A 14,643-nucleotide genomic window follows, 5' to 3' on the forward strand; every position below is an offset into this window, starting at 1 on the left:
TATGAACAAAGCTAGTGGAGGTGATCGAATTCCAGTTGAGCTATTTCAAATCTTGGAAGATGATGCCGTGAAAGTGCTGCACTCAATATGCCAAAAATTTGGGAAACTCACCAGTGGCTACAGGACTGGAAAGGGTGAGTTTTCATTCCAATCCCAAAGAAAGGCAATGCCAAAGAATGCTCAAACTACCGCACAATTGCACTCATCTCACATGCTAATAAAGTAATGCTCAAAATTCTTCAAGCCAGGCTTCAGCAATACGTGAATTGCGAACTTCCAGATGTTTAAGCTGGTTTTAGAAAACGAAGAGGAAAAAGAGATCAAATTGCCAACATCTGCTGGATCATGGAAAAAGCAAGAGAGTTCCAGAAAAACATCTATTTCTGCTTTATTGACTATGCCAAAGCCTTTGACTGTGTGGATCACAATAAACTGTAGAAAATTCTGAAAGAGATGGGAATACCAGACCACCTGACCTGCCTCTTGAGAAACCTATATGCAGGTCAGGAAGCAACAGTGAGAACTGGACATGGAACAACAGACTGGTTCCAAATAGGAAAAGGAGTACATCAAGGCTGTATATCGTCACCCTGCTTATTTAACGTATGTGCAGAGTACATCATGAGAAACGCTGGGCTGGAAGAAGCACAAGCTGGAATCAAGATTTCCGGGAGATATATCAATAACCTCAGATATGCAGATGACACCACCCTTATGGCAGAAAGTGAAGAAGAACTAAAGAGCCTCTTGATGAAGGTGAAAGAGGAGAGTGAAAAAGTTGGCTTAAAGCTCAACATTCAGAAAACTAAGATCATGGCATCCGGTCCCATCACTTCATGGGAAATAGATGGGGAAACAGTGGAAACAGTGGCTGACTTTATTTTTCTGGGTTCCAAAATCACTGCAGATGGTGATTGCAGCCATGAAATTAAAAGATGCTTACTCCTTGGAAGGAAAGTTATGACCAACCTAGACAGCGTATTAAAAAGCAGAGACATTACTTTGCCAACAAAGGTCCATCTAGTCAAGACTATGGTTTTTCCAGTGGTCATGCATGGATGTGAGAGTTGGACTATAAAGAAAGCTGAGCACCAAAGAATTGATGCTTTGAACTGTGGTGTTGGAGAAGACTCTTTAGAGTCCCTTGGACTGCAAGGAGATCCAACCAGTCCATCCTAAAGGAGATCAGTCCTGGGTATTCATTGGAAGGACTGATGCTGAAGCTGAAACTCCAATACTTTGGCCACCTGATGTGAAGAGCTGATTCATTGGAAAAGACCCCGATGCTGGGAAAGATTGAGAGCAGGAGGAGAAGGGGGCGACAGAGGATGAAATGGTTGGATGGCATCACCAACTCAATGGACATGGGTTTGGGTGGACTCCGGGAGTTGGTGATGGACAGGGAGGCCTGGTGTGCTGCAGTTTATGGGGTTGCAAAGAGTCGGACACGACTGAACGACTGAACTGAACTGAACTGAATATTCTGTTATATATATATATGTATCATATCTTTATCCATTCATCTGTTGATGGATATCTAGGTTTCTTCCATGTCCTAGCTATTGTAAATAGTACTGCAGCTTTTTTGAATTGTGGTTTTCTCAGGGTATATGCCCAGTGATGTAATTGCTGGGTCGTAGGGTGGTTTTATTCCTAGTTTTTAAAGGAATCTCCATACTCTTCTCCATAGTGGCTGTGTCAGTCTGTGTTTCTGCCAACAGTGCAGGAAGATCCTCTCTTCACATCCTCTCCAGCATTTATTGTTTGTAGTTTTTTTTCCTGATGGTGTGAGTTGATACCCCATTGTAGTTTTGAGTTGATATGCCATTGTAGTTTTGATTTGTATTTCTCTAATAATGAGCAATATTGAGCATCTTTTCATGTGTTTATTGGCCATCTGTGTGTCGTAGGAGAAATGTCTGCTTAGGTCTTCTGCACATTTTTTTATTGGATTTTTCTGATATTGAGCTGTATGAGCTGCTCATATATTTTGGAGATTAATCCTTAGTCAGTTGCTTTGTTTGCAGTTATTTTCTCCCATTCTGAGGGAGACAACAGGATTTCTTAATGGATTGAATATGGAGTTTGAGAAAAGGGAAGGAATCAGGTATTTTGAGCAACTGGAGAAGAGTTGTTAGCAGCTGACCTTGAGAGCATGTTGGGGAGTCAGAATATGAGACCCTTAGTTATGAGCACATTGAATTGGAGGTGCCTGTTAGATTTCCAAAAGGACAAGCTGAGTGGGTGTTGGATATGTGATCTCCAAGGAGTTCAGAATATGCCACTCTAACATATGGTTCTTTAGCATATTGATTATATCGATTCAAAGGTGCTTGAAAAACAGCAGATGCAAGAAAAGCACTCTGATCTTCCTTCTTTTTCTTAAAAACAGGACATGAAATTTCTATATGAAAGATGTCCTACCTATACAGTAAATCTCCTATGGACGAATAAATTCTGTTCCAAGAGCGTACTCACAAGTCTAATTTTGTTTCTAAGTCCATAAGTCTAATTTTGTTTCTAAGTTAGCCAAGGTATCCAACGAACGCATTCAACTGTATGCTGCTGCGTTTGCTCTGGCTTCTGGACACCCTGGGCTTGAAGTGAAGAGCCTGTGCTCCCGTCGTCTCCAGAGCACTGGCAGCACAGTGCGCACAGCACAGCCACTTGCAGAGGCTGAGCACGAGTGGCAGTGTGCGCAGACACGTGAATCGGCTCGCGCGACTGCATATGTGAACACTCGGTGGAACGTTCCTAACTGGAAGGTTCATGTGAAGGGGACTTACTGTACCAGCAGGAAGTAACATTCTCATCCTCAAGGACAAGAAACTGAAATGGAGAGAATTCTATATAAATAAACCTTGCTAAAATAATTCTTATCTTCCTTCAGCCTCCCCACGTGGTGTAGTCACATTTCCACAACTGCCTCTCTTTGTTCAACCTGATGCAAAAAAAAAAAAGGTTTTGCCATTTCTTTGGGTTAGAATCCCATGTCACATAAAATTTCTACTAAATTTGTATGCTTTTCTCCTGTTGCTCTGTCTTATATCAATTTAATTCTCAGGCCCAATTAAAAGAGCCCTAAGAGGGTCGAGGTAAACGTTTTTCTCTCCTACAGTCTCCAGTCTGGACGATGGTTCAGGCCAGAGAATACTGCCAGATGTCTAGTAAGCCCTCAATAAATTTTCACTGAATGAAAGAATGAATGAATTTAAGGTTTGTCTTCCAAGGTCCAGTTTTCTCTCTGAGGATTTTCCTCTTCCCCAGATAATTATCCCAGAAATAGTAACTCTCTTTAGTGGAGACATCAGTCTGTCTGACCTAACAAGACAACATCGTCAAAACATAGCAGAGTGAGTCTAGCAAACCTACGAAAGTATAGATTTCTATTTATATGTAAATTGGGTGTAGGTGGGACTGTTGGTTGGATGGGTGGCTATTATAATTTTTGCAAGGTCATTGAACAAATGGAGAATAAGCTGGGGCCAAGGAAAGTGACATGGGTCTTAAATATATAGGGCATACTCCTAAAAAAGGAGATTAAGAGATGTAAAAATCAGTACCATGAGATCAAAGGCCTCTAGGAGGCACCATATGTTACTGTTTGACCTGAAAATGCTCTCAGCAATTCAGAGAGGGCAGAGGTGAATATCTAGGTTTTAGATTCTATGATGTAAACTCCCTTCTTTCCCCATTTGCTCCATTTGCTTTTCTAGAAAATTTGTCCCTACGGGAGACAAAATAGCTTAGCTATTGGAGGAATTGCCCTCAATTGTAGTAATACTGTAACACAACTTTGCTTTTTAAAACTGAAACTTCCCTATCCAGTCAAAAATCATGTAGGTCTTTCATACACAAAGCATTTCTATAAAAGTAATTAAAACAACATGAAAGAATTACCAACTTGGCGGAGAGTCTTTTTAAACAGCCCAACTAGTTTGTTTATAAATGTGGTTTTCTAAAGACATGCTTAGAATTCTTTGCAAATAAATATTTGCATGATATTTTTGTACAAAGATTAATTTGTCCTGGGAGAAAATGAGTTGAGGAATATTCTTGTGCAGAGCTTCACACTTTCAGTGATATTATGAATTTATAGAATTATTTCTATTAAGTGAAAATTTTGGTGAAATTAATTTAAAATGTGGGCCATATTCAACCTGTTGAATATGCTGTTTTAAACAATTTACTGCAGAGATAAAGGAAAACAAAAAGTATATCTAGATGGCAGTAGTTTAGCCATTTTAAGAAATGGCTAAATTTTAAGTTACCCTCTTTATGAGATCATAATTTCTAAAGCACAGATATTGAGTTCTGCTACTTATATCTGAGAGTGACTGTACTTCTGTGGAATATTTCTAAAAGATAATTCATCTTTTTGTAAAAATAAACACAAATTTGGTTGTTGGACAAGGCTATTTGTACACAAAATATTACTTTTTCACCTAACAAGAAAAGATTTGAAACTTTTGCATCTGAATCTCATTTTTCTTCTACTCAAACGGATTCTTTTGTTTATATCATATTTATCATCAATGAGAGACTTTACTTGGTTTGGTGCTTTATTTTGGCAATTCCTAGACATTCTATTTGTCTTTACATCAGTTTTCTTATAAAAAGAATAGAATATGTTGGTTAATTTTGGCAACAAAAACTCTTATAGTTTTACGATGTTGAGTTAAATGTTATCATGAGGGAAATAAAACTGGAATTTGGAGTAGGTGTCAGAACTATATTTATCAAAGTACAGCAACTGAAACAATGAATTCAGGTAGTAGGTGGCTAGATTTGAACATTAGCATCATTTGAAATGATTATGATTGTTGATTTAGCTTACAAAAGTTTAACTTCCTGAAATGCATGAATTTGTAAATAAGATCTGGTTTCCTAAGCAGGAAGATGGTATTGCCACACAAAGACACAAATAGATCCTAACGTACTCTGGCAGAGTTTAGTTGAACCAGAATAATATTAATATTATAAGACTCATCCTAGCTTGAAGGATGAGCTCAAGAGAGTATGTTTTTAAGAGAAAACCAGTTCTAAGGAATGACTTCTCACCATGAATTAAAGTTAATTAAGCTTAGCTTTCTTCCTGGAACTTGATGAGAGGGAGATCCTGACTTAAAAACATCCTGATTCCTTTTGGGGACCAGACTTCTTCAGGCTTATCCTTCACTCGCTGCAGGCCAATTTGGCATAGAGTGTCCTTGCCCCAAAGCTCTGGGTTCATGGTAACAGAGTGGGAGTTCTCCGACACTTCCAATTGCTCAACAGGCAGTTTCTCTATAATAATACATCTTTGCAGATTGTTCATCTCTCAACTAGAATAGAGGAAACCTGCCATGAGGAAGAGCAAATTGTATCCCTCCCATCCCCCTTCTTCTTGGCATCTCCTTTTCTTTTTTGTTCTACTTAAGGTTGGGGTCAAAAAGGAGCTGCATTAGGGTGCTCGAGGAGGGGAGAATAAAAACCTAATGTAAATCCTGAGACACTTTCTATTCTGTAAACAACTTGCTATCTGTCTTACTGAGTCCAAGCTCATACTGCTCACCATACAACAAGCCTATAAATTGAGAGGTGAATTTTGGGGGCAAGAAATAGCAACTTTCTTTGGAAAATCAGCAGACAGAGGAGATGGTGGACTGTTTTCTCAAAGAGCCATCTTGCCTGGGTTAGAATTCAGGCTTCTTTTATACTGAAAGATTCATTCATGCATGCATGCTCTGTCATGTCCGACTCTGCAACCCCATGGAGTGTAGTCTGCTAGGCTCATCTGACCATAGGATTTTCCCAGGCAAGAATAAAAGCGGGTTGCCATTCCCTCCTTCCAGGGATCTTTCCGACCCAGGGATTGAACCCATGTCTCCTGCATCTCCTGCTTGGCAGGTGGATTCTTTACCACTGAGCCACCTGGGAAGCCCCTTATACTGAAAGAGGATAAAGTAAAGGTAAACATTTCCTGGTTCCGGCCAGCCCCCGGAAGGGGTCTGTTAATTTCATTCTGCATGCAGCCATTTACAGGTGGGCCTGATGAGGATGTTTCCTGTGAACTAAACACAGGTATTTTGTGTGTGTGTGTGTGTGTGTGTGTGTTATTATGTTGACACATCATGGATTTATTGTTTTTATTTTATTTTAATTTTTAATTTTATTTTGTTTTTAAACTTTACATAATTGTGTTAGTTTTTCCAAACACAGGTATTTTAATTTGATGCTCATTACCTGGGAGGTAGGATTCCCAGAGATGTGCCTTTATGTATACTTTGAGCTTATAGGCAACATCCCTTTAGTGATTAACTTGTAATAGAATATGAAGGTTCTTCCCTATTGCACCTGAAGCTGCATATCCAGATGGCAGTTCTCAGCTCCCTGCTCCTTGCTTCTATCTTTATAACACAGTGCATAATGTTTTGAATACTGTGTTTAATTGGACAATATAATGTTTGAAGACATTTAACGAAGGGACTTTATCTTGTTTGTTTGAGGGCATTTAGAAAGCATCAGTTATCCTATATCCTTCTTTGGTGTTGTGGGCATAGGTACCCAAGGATGTTTTAGCAGCCAACTGAATCGGCAGACTAAAGGCAGTCTTACCATCGTTAGGGTTTGTGAAATTTCCTAGTTGACAATTTTTTTTCTAATTTTTCTTTTAGTTGGTGAAATTGTAATCAGTGTCTTTAAGTTTCCTGCTTTATGGAGAGCAAAAGGCCTGGATGGAATGAGCAGGGTTGGAGGCTTTTCTGGCTAGCTGGGTGAACTCCAGTCAGGAAGAAAGATGCCAGACATGGCTCTGCTCTTATCTGATCAGTGTGTGTGGTTATTTTCTTTTAAGATTTATGTATTTATTTTTGGCTGCTTTGGGGTCTTCGCTGCTGCAAATGGGCTTTCTCTAGTTGCTTTCAGAGGAGTCTTCTCATTACTGTAACATGTGGGCTTCTCATTGCAGTGACTTCTTTTGTGGAGTGTGGATTCTAGGTGTGTGGGCTTCAGTAGTTGTGACTCATGGGCTCAGAATTTGTGGCTTCCAGGTGTTAGAGCACAGCCTCAGAGGTTGCAGCTTCTGGACTCTACAGCTAGGGCTCAATAGTTGTGGTACACTGGCTTAGTAGCTCTGAAGCATGTGGGATCTTCCTGGACCAGGGATCGAACCCATGTCCCCTGCATTGGCACACACTTAACCACTAGATCACCAGGAGAGCCCTGATCAGTGTATTTTAATGATCAACAGCCCTTGGGACTTCTCTGGTGCTTCAGTGACTAGGACTCCTCACTCATGCCATAACTAATAGTCCTGCGTGCTGCAACAAAGATCAAAGATCATGTGTGCCCCAACTAAAACCCAGTGCAACCAAAGAAATACTTAAAAAAAAAAAAGACACAAAAAAGTTCAACAAGGACCTAAACCCTTTGTAACTTCTGTGCCCCCTGAGCTCAAGTGATGCTGCCGAGGGGTGGTCTCCTGGCTTGGTGATGAATTAGCTGAACTGCTCAAACTCAAGCAGTGGTGAGGGTGCAGGGAGAGGAGACCTGAGGGGTGGAGATTCCCTGGTGGTGATCTTCACCAGCCTTGCTTGTTCTGGCCTCAAGCTCAACAGCTGGATGAGCATAGGGACTGCAGGCACTGGGCAGAGCTATGTTCTGATATGAACCTCCCATGGTCCAGGCATCCTGATCCCACCACCACACTCACAGCGTCCTGAGGTCACAGGTTCCTCTCCAAGAGCAGAGTGTGCTTGTCGGGGCGAAATGTTCCCTTACAAACGATCAGAGAGTGGCAATAACATTGTAATCAGGATACAGAAAGTACTTTTCACCTCTGCCAAGTTTTCCTTTGTTCTTCAAAGTACATTTTTTCATTTTCATGAATTCTCTTTCCTTAGGCAGAGTTTAGAAGTCTTCCTCCACAGACAATGCCTTATTGTGTCTGCAGCTTTGAACAATGTTCACCTTTAAATTGCTAATGTGGACTGTGAAAGTGATAGAATTTTGATGGTAATCCTTCCCAAGATGAATATACCATGATTCTCCCAGCTGTCCTAATCCTGACCTGATCCTGGAAGGGCTCCGTGCCCTTCAAGAGGCGTGTTTTCCAAATTAACACATTTCCCCTAAAATGGGTTTCCCTTGGTAAGATAATTACTCTGTAATGACCAATGACTGAAATCCATTGACAAAGGGAGGGATAGTGTGTGGATATTAATGTGTCAGATTTTATCTTTTAGAATATCCACTAGCTTAAGGTACTTTGTTCTATTTTATTTTCTCTTTACCTTGTCTTTCAGGAAGCTTATTAGATGAAGAAATGAAAGACCTTGAATGAGAGAGGAAAGTCTTTTTAATGTAGATGCAGTAAACCTCAGATCTGGGACCACAGAGCTGGGACTACACAGAGGGTAGCTCACATTCTGGTTGTTCTTGTGATGTTTACAGGCTGGCGGGTGAGAAGGTGCCATGCCTGAGAATTTAGTGGACTGTAGCTTTATAATCAAAGGAAAGTGGGGAGGGGGAGAAGATCTTTGTCTTTCTTGTCATCATCGATTCCTCCTCCTGGTCAAACTAAGTCCACAAATGATTGCTTTTTGTATGCAGAGAGCAAGCCCTAGGGATCATTAACTTACTGAGCTCACGGGCAGGATGTGGTCTCATGCTACCATTATTTTATTATTTGGGGGCATGTCTCATGCTTCTGCTGCATGGTTTTGTTGCTAAGCAAGCCTGCTTGGTTTTGTTGTCAAGCAAACTTGCTTTCTTGAGTAATCATTAACTTAAGCGTTTCCCATATTTTTCTACTTATAATCCACTAGTGGGATTAACTATTTAATCGCCTACTTTGTTCCTTTGTCTGTCCCTACCACCTAAGTGAAGATACCCAGTGGTGGGGGAACAGGGACTGAAGCAACACCAAGTGAACTGAAAGCAGAACAAGATGCTCCTATCAGCAATTTGGGGCAAAAAGAGGCTGAATGGTTCTCTGTACTTATACAGATGATCTAGTCTGGGATATGTCACAAATGTGAAAAGTCCTTTCCTACACTTCCTAATCACCTATACCTGTATTCCAACCAACAACAAAGTTTGCATGGGCGGTAAAGAGGCCCATAGCTTAAAATACCTATTATTTGTGGGGTATTTTACTATATAATTTTTAAGATCAAATTTTGGAATATTATTTTTAATAAAGAATTGAGTTTCATCTAGATTGCATCTAGTGTACATTTATTTCATCTCTGTTTTGGAAACGCTCATCGAAAGAGAAAGCTTGAATTTTTCCAGGTGCATATGATGTGAATATCCAGAAAATGATGATGAAAGAAGCAGGAGAATCAGCTATAGGGGGTGGGGGAGAGGACGGAGAGAGTCCTTATCCCCCAGATAGTTGAGATTTGCTGACAAGAAAAAGTCTGAACAGAGGAAATCCCTGGTGGTCCAGTGGTAATGAATCTGCCTGCAATGTAGGAAATGGGGCTTGGGTCCCTGGGTTGGAAAGAGCCCCTGGAGGAGGAAATGGCAACTTACTTCAGTATTCTTGCCTGGAGAATCCCTATGGACTGAGGAGCCTGGTGGGCTACAGTCCATAAGGTCACAAAGAGTCGGACATGACTGAAGTGACCTAGCACACACACTTACACCAGTGGTTAAGACTCAGCACTTTCATTGCCAGGGCTCCAGGTTTGAACCCTGGCTGGGGAACTACGATCCTGCAAGCCATGTGTCTCAGCCTAAAAACAAATTACCAAAAAAAAAAAAAAAACCCTGAAATAATGAGATTATTTGCCAGACTACACAAGGTCAGTAGAAAAGTTACCACCATAACCATGTCCAAAAAGAAATCCACAAATCTGTGGATCTACAGGAAGAAAGTAGGAGGCACGGGAGTCATGATGTTTTGACCTCGGGTTAGAGGAAGGAAAAGTCCATAATCCAGGTGTGGTTCAGGGAGGTGAAAAGTCCAAAAGCATCAGCTGGAAATCTGGCTTCTTTGCAGAGCAGGAACTTGGCAGGAGCTCATGGTGTTGGAGACACACTATCTTATCACCCCCCAGAGAAAGCCTCCAGCTCTGAGCTTGGCGGGGTTGGCAAGGAAGGATCAGGGAGCTGAAGAGTGTGTCGCTTTGCTAGACTGTGACTGCACCTACTGGAAGATAAGCAAGTCACCCTGGAGCTCTCTACCACCCTTCAGCCCCAGTGAGGATTGCATTTCTCCAGATGCATGGGTATTTTTAAGCCAAGAATGAGAACAGGAACACATCCGCTATGGAAAGAGATAAGCTTTGGTCTGCTTAGTCAGCAGAAGATCCAGAGAAACTAAATTCAGGACAAAATGTCACCCTGAGGAGTTTGGGGAAGGGGGTGGGTGTGTGGAATTCTTAATCTCTGTGAGATGACAGACTGCAATTGATTGCCTCAGCAAATGGAATTACCTGGGACTTGGTCTCAAAAATCAAGAGACACACTTGTTTTAGGCTTAATAATTTTTTTTATCGCCTATTACAGACATCAGTTTGCCAACAAAGTCCGTATAATCACAGCTATGTTTTTTCCAGTAGTCACGTACAGATGTGAGCTGGACCTCAAAGAAGGCTGAGCACTGAAGAATTGATGCTTCCAAATTGTGGTGCTGGAAAAGACTCTTGAGAGTCCCTTGGGCAGCAAGGAGATCAAACCAGTCAATCCTAAAGGAAATCAATCCTGAATATCCATTGGAAGGACTGGTGCTGAAGCTGAAGCTCCAATACTCTGGCCACCTGATGTGAAGAACTGACTCATTGGAAAAGACCCTGATGCTGGGAAAGACTGAAGGCAGGAAGAGCAGGGGCAACAGAGGATGAGACGGTTGGATGGCGTCATCGACTTAATGGACATAAGTTTGAGCAAGCTCCAGGAAATAGTGAAGGACAGGGAAGCCTGGCGTACTGCAGTCCATGGGTCACAAAGAGTCTGACACGACTTAGCAACTGAACAACAGCAACAACAACTTTGTCAACTGAAGATTTGGCACAATATGTGATTTTGAAAAGAATGTATCCAAAATAAAGTCAGCGTTTCTATAGATATGCAGCCTGTTGTAGCAGAATGAGCATGGATTCGGGGGCCAAAACTGTGGGATGAAATCTTCGTCTTGCCTCCTTTGAGATTTTACGTAAGTTATTTACTGTCTCTGATTGCCCCTCCCCCCTTTTTTTAATCTGGGGATGTGAAAACCTACCTACTATTTTGTGGTGAGGATTAAATGAGATGCTGCTGTGAATGTGCTGGGCTCAGAATAGACATGTTAAATGACAGCTCCTAACATCATGTTGTAGGGTTTGGGGATATAATCTGAATCCTGAAATTCTCAAATGTCCTCAAGTGACTTCATTTTTCTCTTCTTAGATATAGAATTGGGAGGTGGGGACAAGGATGAAGTAATTGGAGAATTATTTTAAAATAAAAAGAGAGCACCAAAGTTTAAATATAAAGCTTAGAATGTGTTCTCTGTCATCCTCCACTGTTAGCTTGCTCTGCTTGAGTGTATCCATCTCTAAAATGGGAATCTCATTCCTAAGTGATGAATAATTTATAACAGAGGACAGAAGAGTCATTGGCACTGTGCTTCCCCATGTCAGAAGGTCTATATTTTCAGTGTTCTAAGCTCTTCTATCTTTACCCATGGCACTCAAAACCATGAGGGGTTTTGAAAGACCCCCCTAAAATGGCCCGGTTTTCTCTTGCTATAGAAATGAGAGATGAGGCGTATTCAAGTGGTAAGTCAGTGACATCCAGTGGCTGTTGCTTTTATATTTACCTTTTTCATTTTCAATATAACTTTGTAAGGTTCTGCCCCAGAACAAATGAAAAAGGTGATGAGACTATGGAAGTCATAGACGCCTTCAAAGAAAGCTTTTTAGCTGATACAGCTTTGCTAGCAGATGGGAATAACCTAAAAGCAATACCAAAAATAGAGTGCCAGAAGGTGGTAAAAACAGTTCTGGGAATTTCCTGCCCTGTCATTTTGCATTTTTATTAAAGTGTGTCCTTAAGCTTTCCTGACACTGGTAGGTTTCCCAAGAAACATTCCCATCACTGAAGCGATAGGTCAGCTGTCCAAATTTCCCCGAAATTCTGATCTGGTAGAGATAGCTGGGAACATCCCTGAGAAATTAGACTTCATAGGTGTCAATAAAACTTAGCTGAGGGTTTAATCCAAAGCTCCACAAAGCTTCTCTTTGACATAATAATAGTGGTGGGTTAAAGGTCTGGGAACCCCTGCAAGTGCTTGGTGCCCCATGGATGAAACTGAGTGGACATTAGTGTAAAGTTGCACGGCTGGGCGCAGGTCCCAGCTTGTATCCTCTGTTGTCGGATGCTCTTGGACCACTCATCACCTCCTGGAGCCTTGATTTCTTCATCTGTACAATGAGACTAATGATACCTAATCTATAGGATGTCCTAAGGTTTTAATGAAGTAATGTACCCCAAATCATGGACATACAGCAGCTACTCCCTAAATAGCAATCGCCCTTATCCTTATTTTTAATCAGCTGAGGTTCTTTGCCAACCCTGATGGAAGATGATGATGTCTGAGAAAAACCCTTCTGTGAAATTAGGTCACCTGACTCCTCTCTCAGGTGACCACATGGGTGGGACTCTACTCACTGTCATTTTTATAACGACTGTTTTATAGGACTGTTTTCCATAGAGGATTGCTGGACTGATCTTGCCACAGTACTTTGGGTTTCTAGAATGAAAGACTCTAAAGAGTGCATTAGAAAATTCTTACCTAAGAACTTACTTTGTAAGGATTAGTATTTTCACCATATGAAACATTGAGGAAGTTATTACAGCATAGAGATATGTGAAGTCAGGCAATTGGGTAACATAGTTTGTAAAGGATTCCACTCAGGGCTTGTTAAGAACAGGAGAGTCTTCTAGCTCTTGGTTTGCCACTCCTTTTAATTGGCTCATAAATATTTTCAACAAATGGTTTATTAAAGTCTGTAAATAGGAAGATGGTAGCAAGTACAGTTTCCAAACCAAGGCCTATTTCTTCCCTTTCCCTTCCTTCCTTTTTTTACATTAATTGAATACATGGGATGGTTAAGATGCCAGGTCTTGTGACCACATGACCTTGAATTTGAATCCTGGCTTTTCCATGTGCTGGTTAACTTAGATCCTCTAAATTCCAGTGGCGTCCTCTACAGAATAGAGATGACAATGCCCACATTACAGGATGGTGGAGAGGAATAAAGGAGAGAATGTCTGAAAATAGTGAGTGCCTGGCACATAGTGAAGGCTCAGTGTAGAGAGGGGGAAGATGGTGACGACCTAGCGCACAGCTCTTATCCTTACCTGGGTCCAGCTCTCTTTGTATAACAATTATTTTTCACTCCCCCTTTACTGTCTTAAAATGAAATTGTAGAGCTAATATTAGCTACCTACTACATTCTTTAAATATCAATGCAGTGCTCTCACTGAAATACAGAGGAGAGACAGAGGAAGTTCGCCTTTCTGTCTGCTGAGAGCGCCAGCACCATAGCCAGGGCAATCTCCTTACCATGCGTGCACCTTCAGTCATTTCAGAAATGTTCTGCTCTTTGTGACCCTATGGACTGTAGCCCTCCAGGCTCCTCAGCCCATGGGATTCTCCAGGTATGTCAGGATGATCAGGTCATCCAGGAGATGGGTGCACCAGGACTCAGGGACCCCACAAGGGACTGAGCCTGGCTTTGAGTGTTTGAGTATATTCTATGGAGGCATGGGTCAGCAGTGGCTGGCCGTGGGGATAGGGGCTCTGGTTGCAGCAGAGCTGGGAAGCATGGCATGCGAGTCCCACCATAGAGCCACCGAGCAGACAACCCACAAACTGGAGAACAGTTATACCGAAGAAGTTCCTGCACTTCTTGTGAAAGTTGTGAAAATTCTAGGACCCACAACAGATTTCCCAACCTGGGGATCCAGCAAAGGAACTGAGAAGACCCAGGGAATTTGACTTTGAAGGCTAGTGGGATTTGATTACCGAAATTCTGCAGGACTGGGAAACAGACTCTTGGCAAACAAAAGGGTGCAAACAAAACCTTGTCTGCACAAGGACCCAGGAGAAAGGAGCAGTGACCCCACAAGAGACTGAGCCAGACTTGCCTGTGAGTGTCCAGGAGTCTCCAGCGGAGGCTTGAGTCGATGACAGTGGCCTGCCGTGGGGTCAGGGGCACTGAAGACAACAGTCCTGGGACAAGCCCTTTTGAAGGACGTCACCATTACTGCCATTACCCCACCATAGTTTGGCCTCAGGCCAAATTACAGGAAGAGAACACAGCCCCACCCATCAGCAGAAAATTATATTAAAGATTTGCTAAGCATGGCCCTGTCCAACAGAGCAAAACCCAGATTCTCCCACAGCCAGTAGCTCCCATCAGGAAGCTTCCACAAGCCTCTTATCCTTATCCATCAGAGGGCAGACAGAATGGAAACAACACCTACAGAAAACTAACCAAACTAATCACTTGGACCACAACCTTGTCTAACTCAATGAAACTGTGAGTCATGCCGTGTAGGGCCACCCAAGATGGATGAGTCATGGTGGAGAGTTCTGAAAAAACGTGGTCCACTGGAGAAGGGAATGGCAAACCACTTCAGTATTCTTGCCTTGAGAACCCCATGAAC

The sequence above is a fragment of the Bubalus kerabau genome, chromosome 16 (assembly GCF_029407905.1).
Source record: "Bubalus kerabau isolate K-KA32 ecotype Philippines breed swamp buffalo chromosome 16, PCC_UOA_SB_1v2, whole genome shotgun sequence".
Classification (NCBI taxonomy): Eukaryota; Metazoa; Chordata; class Mammalia; order Artiodactyla; family Bovidae; genus Bubalus; species Bubalus kerabau.